The following is a 13,619-nucleotide window of genomic DNA, read 5'->3' on the forward strand; positions in this document are numbered from 1 at the left end:
CAAGGAGGGCCCAGAGCTCAGTCTGCGTGCAGACACTCACCAGAGCACCAGCTCTGCTCACCACCTGTGGTACAAATGCTCCCACCCGGCAACGGTTGTGACCTCAGCGAGTGTCTGCATCACTGCTGTGCTTTCATCATAGGCGAAGGGAATGGACTCCTTCTAGATCCAAATGGTAGGAAACCAATGCCAGGGTCATCCAGTGGGGTGTTTTTAAGTAAAATAACAGAGAAGTGAAGCTGAGTCTAGTGCAGCCCAATAAAAACCAGTAAAGGCCAATATGGCCTCATAGTGGTCAATGGAGTTCCAGAGGAACCTGTAGGAAACAAAACCCAAGGCCAGTGCAGCCATCTCTGGTTGGGGTTTTAAGCCCCAGGGCTGATATCGGCCTCTCAGACTGTGGCTTTAAGTCCCAGGGCAGTGCTGGCCTCCCCGGCTGTGTCTGCATCTTCAGGCTCTCAGGCTGGTGCCGGCCTCTCTCAACTGTGGCCATGGCTTCAAGGCCCTGGACTGTTTCAAGCTTTTCAAGCTGTGCCTTTAGTCTCCAGGGCCTTTTTCAGCCCGTCTGTCTGTGGCTTTGGCTTTAAGCACCATGGCTGTTGTCCAATGGGCAATACTCCCACATTTGCCAATGACCATCACTTTACAGGAGGTAGTGAATGTTGACAGTTCCCCTTTCATTTTTCCTTGGCACGTAGGTTACAGAGTTCTCCCATGCTATGTGCAGGTGCAATACCTCTGAGCAACCATTTTGATGGTTTCAGCAAAGCTCAGGGCAACAGGCTTTGGTCATCCTCAGATTTACATGATGAGAGAGACAGAAAGACAAAAGTTCAAGGTAATAATCATTTCTCTTCTTCTAGTCAGCGTGCCATAACTAAACCTGCCATACTAAGACTTTTGTCCTGATAGGGATGTTTCCTTAATCTCACACTCTTAGCACAACTATTTCTGCTGAGATTAATAGAATCATAGAATCACAAGGTTGGAAAGAATCTACACCGTCATCTAGTCCGTCCAACCACCCTTTATCATACCTACAGAAAACCACTAAACCATATCTCCTTTCTCCCTATCCAGATGTCTCTCGAACACTGCCAGGATGGCAACTCCACCACCTCCCTGGGCAGCCATTCCAGTGCCTGACCGCTCTCTGAGAGAAAAAGTTCCTTCTTATGTCCAGTCTAAACCTCATCTGATACAACTTGTGGCCATTTCCTCTTGTCCTGTTTGTTGCCTGGCCCGTCCTATCATAACCTCCCTTCAGGAAGTTGTAGAGTGCAATGAGGTCTCCCCTTGAGCCTCCTCTTCTCCAGACTGAACAATTCCAGCTCCCTCTGCCTCTCCTTATAAGACTTGTGCTCCAGACCCCTCACCAGTTTTGTTGCCTTTCTCTGAACACGCTCCAGGGCATCAATGTCTTTCTTGTAGTGAGGAGCCCAAAACTGAACACAGTACTCAAGATGTGGCCTGACCAGTGCTGAGGACAGAGGGATGATCACCTCTCTGCTCCTGCTGGCCACAATATTTCTTATACAGGCCAGGATGCTGTTGGCCTTCTTGGCCACCTGGGCACACTGTCAGCTCATGTTCAGTTGAGCATCGACCAACACCCCCAGGTCCCTTTCCTCTTCACAGCCATCCAGCTACTCTGCTCCAAGCCTATAGCGCTGCATGGGGTTATTGTGGCCAAAGTGCCAGACCCAGCACTTGGCCTTGTTGAACCTCATCCCATTCACATCAGCCCAGTGATCCAGCTTATCTAGACCCCTCTGAAGGGCCTCCCTACCCTCCGGCAGATTGAGACCACCTCCAACTGGGTGTCATCTGCAAACTTACTGAGGGTACACTCAATCTCCTCATCTAGATCATCAATAAAAATATTAAACAATATGGGCCCCCGTACCGACCACCGGAGACACCACTGTTGCAGAACGGCGGGAGAAAAGCAAACGACCACACCTGTCATTGACATATGATCAGCTATTCTCGTTTATTCTTTGGCTGCATGTACCTTTATAATACGGAAAATTAGCTCATACATATTGCAAAAGTGGAGCTCATCATTGGTTCCCAATTACATACCATCCCTGAGTATCTTAACAGCTTGTTGTTATCAACTGAAAGCTACTCCCTTGCTGAGTTCCCAGAACCATGGCTAGTTCCTCACCATCCCTGGGCATCTTGTTGTTCTCGCTGTCCTTGCAGGTGGTATGGCTGCTTGATAAACTGCACCGTGTTTACGACCCTTCTCAGCTAACTAGCTGTAAAAAACACTCTCTACATTTCCCCTGTTTTCTTTCTGGCTGAAAAAGGGTTTGATTTAACGACTGATTAATCATATTTAACAAGCAGTTCAGTTCATTTGTTCAATCAGTTCTCATGTAGTTTTATCCTGCTCCGTAGCTGCTCTTTGAACTCCTCATCTCGATCCATGGCTGCTGCTCCGTAGAATTCTTCTTGTATTACAACAATTTCAAGATACTGCCTATAGAGTAACAACACTACTTAAATTAATAACATAAGTATTATAACTCAATCAAAGCCTCGATTGACAATACTCTAAAAGTGAAAAAAGAGACAAGTCAAATACAACATAACAACATTACTGTTAAACCCACTAAAAAGAACAAATATGTTTGTACTGCAACCTAAGTTTCTGCAACCTGAAAATAAATCCGTGAGGGTCCCATTGTGTTAATCTGTAACTGATTTGGAAAATTCTTCAATTTTCATATACTCTGATACATTGATTTTTAATGACCACTAAAATTTGTGCAATAAATGCTTTTAGGATGCTCATAACCATGCTCTACCAACTGAGTTATCTGGGCTAATAATTGATTAATGATCGCACAATTTAATGGAATAGCATGTCAAATAGAACCAATTTTAGAGGACAAATGTACTAGAGTATCACTAGGGGCATTAATACTTACTGACCCTTAAGAAACAGCAAGCCATGTTGGTGGTGGATGTGACAGGTAGTGCCAGCAGGCCATCCCCTGCTTCAAGGTGCACATTTCCTCTCTCACCCATCACAGATTCTCTCCTGCATTCAGGGTCTGAAGGATTTCTTCCAGTTGTACACCATATCCGCATGGCCAGTGTGTGATACAGAGCCCAAGTGGAACACCTGCTTGGAAAACAGAATAAACTATCAAATTTAGTTCTATTAGCGTGCACTTTTGTCTAAAATGATGCATGGTTATATTTTGAAAATCCCAATTAGTTGGATGTAAGAGAGGTATCTATTCTATGATACAGGGTCTTCTCTTTGACTGGGATTCCTTTCCAGGTTTTGTCTTTGCAAATTAAGAAAAGCTAATTAATAGGCTAATAACATCATAACCAAACAGTACTAAAACATTGAAAGAGCTATTCTGGTAGATTCTAGCATTGATTACATCACAGAATCACAGAATCACAGAATTACCCGGGTTGGAAGGGACCTCAAGGATCATGTAGTTCCAACCCCCCTGCCTAGCAGGGCCACCAAACATACACATTTACTAGATCAGGTTGCCCAGGGCCCCGTCCAACCTGGTCTTGAACACCTCCAAGGACGGGGCATCCACAACCTCACTGGGCAGCCTGTTCCAGGACCTAACCACCCTTCTAGTAAAGAACTTTCCCCTAACATCCAACCTAAATCTTCCCTCCTTCAACTTAAAACCATTTCCCCTAGTCCTGCTATTATCAGCCCTTTCGAAGAGTTTACTCCCCTCCTGGGAGTAAGTTCCCTTCCGGTACTGAAAGGCTGCAATGAGGTCACCCCGCAACCTTCTCTTCTCCAGGCTGAACAAACCCAACTCCCTCAGCCTGTCCTCATAGGGGAGGTGCTCCAGCCCCCTGATCATCTTTGTGGCCCTCCTCTGGACCCTTTCCAAAATCTCCATATCTTTTTTGTACTGAGGGCTCCACACCTGGACACAGTACTCCAGATGGGGCCTCACAAGAGCAGAGTAGAGAGGGACGATCACCTCCCTATCCCTGCTGACCACCCCTCTCCTGATGGAGCCCAGGATCCCATTTGCTTTCCGGGCTGCCAGAGCGCACTGCTGGCTCATGTTAAGTTTCTCATCTATCAGGACCCCTAGGTCTTTTTCAGCCGAGCTGCTCTCAAGGACAACTCCTCCCAGCCTGTACAGGTGCCTGGGGTTCTTCCGGCCCAAGTGCAAAACCTTGCACTTTGCCGTGTTGAACCTCATTAGGTTCACCCGAGCCCAGCTTTCCAGCCTGTCAAGGTCCCTCTGAATGGCATCTGTTCCCTCCACCGTATCGACTGCACCACTCAGCTTGGTGTCATCAGCAAACTTGCTGAGGGTGCACTCCATTCCCTCATCGATGTCATTAATAAAGATGTTAAAGAGCACCAGTCCCAAGACAGACCCTTGAGGGACGCCGCTCGTTACCGGCCTTCACCTGGACATAGAGCCATTGACCACCACCCTGTGTCTGCGGCCTTTCAACCAATTGCTTATCCATCTAGTTGTCCACCCATCAAATCCACCTCCCTCCAATTTGGAGATGAGGATGTGATGGGGGACCATGTCAAAGGCCTTGCTCAGGTCCAGGTAAATGACATCGATCGCCTTCCCTTCATCCACCAACGCCATCACTCCATCATAGAAGGCCACAAGATTAGTTAAGCATGACCTTCCCCTGGTGAAGCCATGCTGGCTGTCTCGGATCACATGCTTCTTCTTTATGCGATCAAGCATGCTGTCCAGGAGGATCTGTTCCATCATCTTCCCAGGCACAGAGGTGAGACTCACCGGCCTGTAGTTCCCCGGGTCCTCCCTGCTCCCCTTCTTGTAAATGGGAGTGACGTGACCCTTCCTCCAATCATCCGGGACCTCACCTGACAGCCATGACTTCTCAAATATGATGGAGAGCGGCTCAGCAACCACCTCAGCCAGCTCCTTCAGGACCCTGGGATGCACGCCATCTGGCCCCATAGACTTATACTCATTCAGTCTAAGGAGGCACTCTCGGACTTGCTCTACCCTTACAGTGGGGGCTATATTCTTCTGCCTTGATGTACACTCTGAAATGGAATTCAGGGATATCAGAAAACTGGAAATGAATTGATTTTTTTAATAGCGGAAGTAAATAAGCTTAGGGACATGTGCTGAATTATTTCATCACAACCATCTCTTCTGGCCTTAGAATTTACACATCTGCATAGGGCTTGTTCCATCATTAATTCTAGTGATATGTAAGTTACTTTGTAAGCTCCTGAGTTTAGATAGCTTGTCATTATTTGTAGGGCCGAATGGTACAAAGAAATTGCATAGTACTCCAATAAAGGCTTATTCTTCTAAAGCTTTTCTGTCTTTTGTTCTGGAGATGAAAGATTATCATTTTTCAACAGTGGGGATCAGTAAAAACCTGAAGGAAATCTGTCTAATGTAATGTTTTCATTAGAGCTGAAACTTGAGAGACATTAAAACTGTTTTTCAGCAGCCTTTTGGTTTTGCCACTCACAACAAAAATATGCATTATTCAGTATAACTTTTATCTGTACTGATCTGCAAGTTAGGGAATTAAGTCATAGTTTTAATTCTTAACTTCTTGCCTTATAGCGTTTGGCAGGCTGCTAAACCATCAGAACATGCCCAGGAATATCTGGATTTTAACCTCCACTGACTCGTATCATAGACCACCTTATGCTGTGATTCCATCAGGAACACTTAAAAAAAAATGGCGTCTGAAAAATAAGTACAGACAAAATTCTGAGGTTTTAGAAGAGAATCTTCTTCTAAATCTCTGCACTTTCTTTTTGTTTTTTCCCTATTTCAGTGAGTGCCACGTTTTGTCCTCAAGGATATCACTTTGCAGTGATATAGATGAAAGATGATAAAATGAGTGTTAGGATATTGTTACATGAATTCAACTAGAGAAGGTAGGAATGAGATTTATTCAGAGACGTTTACAGCTCTGTATCAGGGAGAAATCTAATCTGCAAAACACGTCAACAGTTTTCAGTTGTTTCTTCGATGACTGCTTTGCACTTCTGTTTTGCCAGCTACAAGACAGGAAGAACATGAATTTCCTGTGTGGAGAACTGGAGGTTTACTTTGTGCACAGAGCATCCTTATTTTTTCTAAAAGTATTACACTGGATTCAGGTCATAGTTAAATTTTAGGAATGAATTGCTGTTGGAGTCTTACTTGCCATAAAAGACAGGCTGCAGGTATAGCTCAACATGCTGTTGCCAACTTGTTCAGCCCTGAATTCATCAATTCATCAGATTCCTAAGGATATAAGAGAAATGACTGGAGATCTGCTTCCAAATGGGATTCATTAGCATTTGTCAGCTCCTCTAACCACACGGTGCCTGATGAGCTGTTTTGCAGCACTACATAGGAGATATCTGTAGAGTGACAGTATCACCTGTTCTTACTGTTTGATGAGTACATAAAAGAGAATATAGCACAGTAGATTCTCAAGGTACTAGAACTGTGGATGCCACATGGGTTGTTGGCTGTAGTTGGCCCTGCTTTAAGCATTGACTGGTTGCTTCCTTCCAACCTCAGCTATTCAGTGGTTATATGCTTCTTTCCTTTTTTCTTACCTTATTCCCATCATATCTAAATGTGAACTAAAAGTTGGCTCACGGTTTGCACAGGTGTTGGATGCTTTCTTTATGTGCCTTTCTGCCCGTTCCATTCTCTTATAACAAGTGATTGCTGTTCAGAAATTTCACTCTGAAAGATCCTCCCCTTGCTGTAACTCTCATTTTTCCCTGTCTTTTGTTACCTGATCAAAGGATTGAAAGCTGTTGATTTGTTGCCATTTACACCACAGGCTGCCTTTATTCAAGACTGACAAGTTAGTTACTTTTATTTTAAAAGTTACTTTTATTTTAACTCAGTTTTTCAGAAAACGGATTGTTTTGCTGAGAGATCTACATTTAGTACTTCTTAAAAAACACTCATACGTGTACACTAATCACCAATTAAATTCTTCACAGATCTGCTTGAGATGTACCATATTTCATGCACTAAAAATAAAAGCAAGCCAAAAAGAAATAAGTTAATGTGAGAAGAACTGAATATCTGGCCTATATTCCATCCACGTACAAACAGGAATGCTGAAAGATGCTGTCCAGAATTAATCAACAGTTGCCTTTTTCTGCACAGGACAGTGGGAGGAGGACCTTTGGGGACCTGGGGGATGCCTAATGACAAATTAATAAGGATTTAGACAGGATTCCGGAAAAAAATATCACTTCATCAATGCCTTGTTTTTATACACTTTTCTAAGTATCTGATGTCAGCTGCTGCTGAAAATAGGACAGGGACAGGTGTCTGAGCCTTAATGGCTGCTCTCATATTCACTGTTACTGAAAGTGCACGCCTGTTCAAAACAGAACACAGGTTGACCTGTGCAGACATCTCTGCCACTTCGGTGCTCCTCAGTGAAACCTAAGACTTCTGCCAAATGCCTTCAGGAAATTTCTCTGAGCTGTGGTATCATTTCTAATTGCCACCTCTGAGGTCTAGGCTGCACACGTCTGTCTCATCAGGCATCTGTCTGCTTTCAAGAGACTGCAGCACCGTCATAAAACTCTAACGTGTCTGTCCTTTAATTATAGAACACATCAGCATCTCCTGCAGCGTGTGCACCCCCTCATTGCCCATCAGGCCAGGAGTACTGATCTGCCAGCAGCCTGGCTTGTTTGCAGTAACAGCAGGCTGGTGTGATTATCGGAAAGCGGAACATTTGTAGGGGTCTGATTGTTGTGTGATCCAGGGGATTTCTGAATGATGTGCGCCTCCTCAAAGCCTCCTGCCGCTAACAAGCTCTTTGCCACTTGATGGCACTCTTAAATATTTAGTGAGTTGCAAACGCCATAAAATATGCCTTTTTTTTTTTTTTTTTTTTTTTTTCAGAACAGGGTTAGAGGATGTAGAGCCTCGTGCATTAAATAATAAAACACTATAAAGTCTGCAGCTTAAGCTGACCAAAACAAGAAAGGCAGGAGCAAGAGTAGAGTCGGTTGTTCAGTGGCTGCCAGCTGTGTGCCAGCTGGTTCAGCACTAGTCTGACTTCCCAGCTCTGGAGTGCTCTGCAGAGATGAGTGTCCTGTTGAGTTTTGGGGTATGGAATGTCCTTCACCACCTGGTTTCTGAGGAGCTATGTGTTGTGTGAGACTGGTAACTTGTCTGTCTGAGGGTCGTGAATATATTCCTGTAAACAGCAGGAGTGTTGCTCTTGACATTACTGATAGATATTACATAGCCCCCATCAGTCATCCTTTTCTTCTCTCTTCTGAGGTGTATATCCTCAGGAGTCTATGAGAAGTATGGAGAAGAAAGAGCCTAGACCACATTAGCTGGTCTGGAATACAAATCTCCCAGTTGTTGCTCTTCATTGTGTGGACTCTTTCTCCCTTTTATTTGAGTATCTTCAGTGTGTATGTTAGTATTCACAACAATAGGTTGCACTGTTTACATTGCAAAACCAAATCTGCTAAACCTATAATGCAAAGCTCTTTCTCATCAGTATGAGAAAAGTCTGGCACTACTTATAGCTCTGTGAATTCAGCTCAGTTATGTACTTCTTTTCTTCCCACTGCTCACCTGCTCTCCTTCATGTGAACCAGAGGAGTGCTGAGCTGCAAGTCAAATACTCCTGCTGCTTTCAGGAAGGCACGGTATCTTTTCATCCTGTTTTCTGTTGTTCTTGTCTGCCTCTGAGACTCTCCAGTAGCATGCAGCAACAAATGTTGCCTTACTTGAACTTGTTTGCACTGGTGTTTCCAAATCTATTTTTTGTTGTACCAGTTGACTGCAGTGTCTCTAGTATTTCTTTGCTGGACTGTGTTTTAGAGTAAGATGCAAACATGCGTGTCAGCTTGTTTCCATACCAGCTGTTTGAATCTATCAGTCTGGGTTTCTGGAGTCTGAGTCTTGATTCTGACATGTGTGGAGCCCATAGCAGTAATTACGGCTGTGGCATGGCCTCAGGTCATGTGTAAATTACAGCCTTCCTTGTTGCCTGTCAATTTTGTCTTTTCTAAAATTTCCAAAAGACTTTAAAATCCTATTTTTTGTCTCTCTCCAATCGGAACTGCAAGTTCTGTGCTTCCCAAACAGAGCCACAACTAATAACATTAACTTGATCAGGAGTACCAGGAGTTAGTCCAGCAGTTGGTGGAAGGTGTCAGGCAGAATACTAAATGTGACATTCCAACATCTGAATCAGCACAAACCAAAGTGGTCTGCAATTTGCCAGTGCTGGACTGAGGGGATTGCCCCAAGCTTGCAGAGCTTGCTGCTGACCAGAGGGCATCTGCTTATCCCTGGAGCTGGGAAATGCTCACTGAGCTCAGCCCAGCACAGGTGGTTTTAACAGCGGGATTCAATTTCCACTGACAGATGGCAGAAAACAAATACTGGTGGAGTTATCAGCTCAGACAGCATCTTGGAGGGGATGCTGTTGAGTTCAGTGGTGGCCCTGGAGCTAGGCTTTATTTTTGTTGGTCCTCAAGATGGAAATACAAAGTCACAACAGAAGGAATGTGTGACTGATGAAAAGACAGGTGGAGTTGCAAATGCTGGGAACAGGGCTGTCAGTGATTAATTCTGTGGTCAACGGGAGTTACTCAAACCAAATGCATTTTAATGCATCCAAATATAACATTATACCTCTCTAAACAAGGAGGAGTGCTGTGTCTTGGAAGGCAGTAACTCTGAAAAAATAAAAAGTAGGCTTTTGTGGACAAGCAATAAATCTGAGTTTCCAGTGTGAAACCTTGACAAGGAGGGTGGACATGATCTTGGAGCGCAAACAGTGAAGCCTGAGTGGCAGCAGAGAGATTACTTAAGCATTACTGAGACGGATACTGGAATACCACATTTGGTTCTGGAGCCAGTGCTTTTCAAAGAATGCATAAAAACCAGCAGATAGCTCAGAAAGAGCCCCAAGCTGTTTCAAGAGGTAGAGAAGTTGCTATAAAGGTGGAGAGAGAACAATATATCCAGTTGAAATCCAGGCTGAATGTGAATTTTGTCTGACCTGAGCACAAGTCCTGCCCACTTGAACGACTCCGCATCATTGGAAAATTCCTTAATATTCTACAGTTCCCCACATAACTGAGAAGCAGATTTCTCTTTGCAGCTCTGAAGGCAGCACTTTTGGCTGGTATGGCAAAACCCAGCTCTTTGCTGATCTCTGTGCCAATCTGGTGAAAATAAATCAACTTTTTTTAACTTGAGACTGAGAAAGTTATCAAATACGCACTGAACGCTGACTTACATTCAGTTTTAAGTAACTTAATGAATAGAAATGCCAGGTATGAAAGAACTCCTCCATCCAACCAAGATAAGGAGAGTGAGAATTAATAGTGGCAAGACAGACAAGTCCAATAAGGAGTTAGGTGTGACTTCTTAATCACTTCACATTATTATGCATTCAAACTATAAAATGATTTGGCTTCTCTGTATCTCAAGATTTTCAAGTGAAGAATGCATGTGCAGACAAAAACAAGTCATAGGGTTCAAAACAGGATATACCTGTAACACCAGTGAGCTATGAAATAGAAAAGGCCAGGCTTTCTGACCCCGAGCTACAAATCAAGGAATTCTCAAAACATTTTCTTTTCTGAGAAGGGACTGTTTGGGTTGTTTGGTGTAAGTTGAATTTCCCCTGCCCACAGTGAGTTTCATGGCCACATCCACAGAGATAAATGTTTGTGTCAAAACAGCAATATACTTGGTGGCTGTTATAAGGAGTAGAAGCAGAGTGAGCTTCACTGATTCCAGTTGAAATCTCTCAGGGGTCCTGGGCTGAGGCAACCTTGAGCAGAGCCCTGTGATGTCCTGGTTCTACTCCCAGTTCTACTCCCAGCTTGCTGTGATGTCTTGGGCAGTCCCTCCATTCACCTTTCTCTTTCCCGTGGCCATGAGAAGTAGTGCTGCAGATACTTAAAGAACTCTGATGTGCTATAAAATTTCCAGTTATTATTGTTAGTCCTCGTCAGCCTTTGAAAACACATTCAACACATACTCAGATTCTCTGAGCTGCACAGAAAAATGTGCTCTTTCCTGATTTTTCTGAAGATTTGGCATACAGTAATGCTCGACTTGCCAGCCGTTTCACTTCTTACAAGCATGCCCATTCTGCAACTGCAGGGAAGTGTGGAGTTGCCAGAGCTATTTAAGTGAGTGAGGAGAGAGCCTTGCTGAAGCAGCACAAGCTCACCCAGTGTGTTTTGCAGCAGGGTAGATGAACCTGTGCTCAGTGCCACACTGCACAGGTTTTGTTCACTGATAGAAGAAAAATGTATTGAGAATTCATTAATTTGTGACTTGCTCAGTCATCTGTGCTGTGCAGGTTGTAGCATGGGGATACGCTTAGACTATGCACAGGGTTTTATAACACTGAGTGATAATAATAATTTACTTGGGGACATTCAGTGGACTGCAGATAACCTTTTTTGTCCTCTACTGTTTAAACAGTTGAAAGGCAAGTAAGCAGCTGAGCTGCTTCTTTGGGTACCAAAACTTTTGTCATTGAAACTGATCTCTGCTCATTGGGGGATATCACATAGCTGGGTGAAAAGCACAGCCAGCCACGGCCCTTGGCTTCTCCAAAATCCACCCCTAAATGAGAGAGCCCCAGCCAGCAAGCTCATCACAGTGTGGGCATATCTAGGAAAGGAATGTAGATGTGCTTCTGCAGCTGCGATGCTCAGATACAAGCAGCTGTTTGCAGCCGTTCTTCCCCGTCTTGCTTCTTTTTATAGATGGGCAGATTTTAAGCAATGGTGTTTCCTTTTAGCGTGGTGATTTCTTGGTACAAGCTGTATCTGTGAGTCAGCTGGTGGTCTTGGTTTATAAAAAGACATGTATCTTAGGATTTAAGATAGAAGGCAGTGCTGTTTGGGGTTTTAAGCCCTACAGAGATGAAATAGTTTGCAAGATTAAGACACAAGAAACTGTAGCATTGCCTTCTTCTGTAGTAAAAAATCTCTACTTTAACTCATGACCATTGAAGATTAAATTTTGATGAATACGGGATTTACCCCAAGCATTGTTACTGGCACTACTCTCTGGCTGTTGTGTTGAGCTTCCAGGTTTGGCCAACAAGTATGTAATAAGAAGTGGAGGAGAAACATGGATGGCTCATGAGTTTTTTGGTGATCCGAAAGGGAAAGATGAAAAAAAATGATTCTGTCCAATGAACATAATGTCTTCATCTGATACTGAACACATAGTGATGATGATTTTAAGTTCAGCTATGGAATACTATAAATGAAAAAAATCTGTTAATGCAGACAGATTTATAAACAGAGGTTTGTAAACCTCAGAACAAAGGATTTATATGCATGAGCCATGGGGTGATGGCAGATAGCAGGGTGATATTTCAAGGTACTGTTCTCCCTCTAAATCAGTATTTTTCTGAAAAGGCTTTGGGTCGAATCTGCCCAACTATATATGCAAATGCAGATTAATATTTTAGATTGCATTAATGGTTGGTTTGAAACCTATTTCTGATTGCATGTGATACTTTCAGGCTCAGTTCTCCCGGTTTAGACCAGTAATAATGCCGTTTGCATCTGTCATTAGCAAAGCTTCTCTTCCAAAAAGGACTTGTTATGTGTCAGGCTCTGATATGTAACCTCTGCTCAGTTGAACACTGAGGATCCTCATCACATACAGCTCTTCCTCATTACAGCAAGAGTCTGTTCACTTTTCTCTTTTTGCTGCACTGCTTTGTGTCTTCCTGTAAAGTGGAATACAACTCCTGCTGGCATGCTTGTCAGAATAACTGTCCAGTATCTCTAGTGTCTCCAGCCCTTATATCTCTGAAAAAGAGCCACATTTCAAGTTGCACTTTATGGGTCTGCAAAAGGCAGATGCTTTAACCTCTTCCAGTGTGTGATGGCGTATCCATGCAGTGCAGAGCAGCACAGTGCAGCTGCTTCTGATCTGAAGCTGCTGCTTTTGACTCTAGCTGGGGTGCAGCAACTACTGCCAGTTCTTGAGTTTGCACCCTTTGCTTCGCTGTGTTCTTACAACATTATCTCAGTAAGCTGCCTGCATCCACAGTGGTGGCCGGGACAAGATTAATTCAAATCTTTGGTGGGCTGAATCACTCTCTGAAGCAGTGTCTCTCTGCTCTCTGCATAGAGAACACAGGAAACAGCCATCCAAAACACCTCAACTCAGTGCCAACAGGTAGAAAATGAACACGCATCATGGAGATGTTGGAAATATGCCTGGTTGTTCAGCATACCTCAGGAGAAGTAAGAGTACAATTCAGCTTGAGCTCAAAGGCTGTCCAACAGATGTGACTTTCTAGTCCATTTAATGTGAGTCACTGCTAGTAGGACATCTTTACAGCCTCCTGGGTGTCTTTGCTTCTGAGGAGAGGAAGGATTCTACTTGTCAGGACTGGACCTCAACCTAATCCCAGTTCAGTAACATTACTTGGCAAAGTCAAGTCTGTGGATTCTGAGGACAGGGAAAATCTCTGAAGGGGAAAGCAAGTTTGTTTCCTTTTCATCTAGAATTCTAGGAAGTTTTTCCCTCTTCCAAAAAAAATATGCTAATAATGCTGTTTGTGGTCAAATACATTTGAAGTGATGCTAGTTTTGGAATCTT

This window comes from Coturnix japonica, chromosome 33 (genome assembly GCF_054131305.1).
Source record: "Coturnix japonica strain WE chromosome 33, WE-NBRP24, whole genome shotgun sequence".
NCBI lineage: Eukaryota > Metazoa > Chordata > Aves > Galliformes > Phasianidae > Coturnix > Coturnix japonica.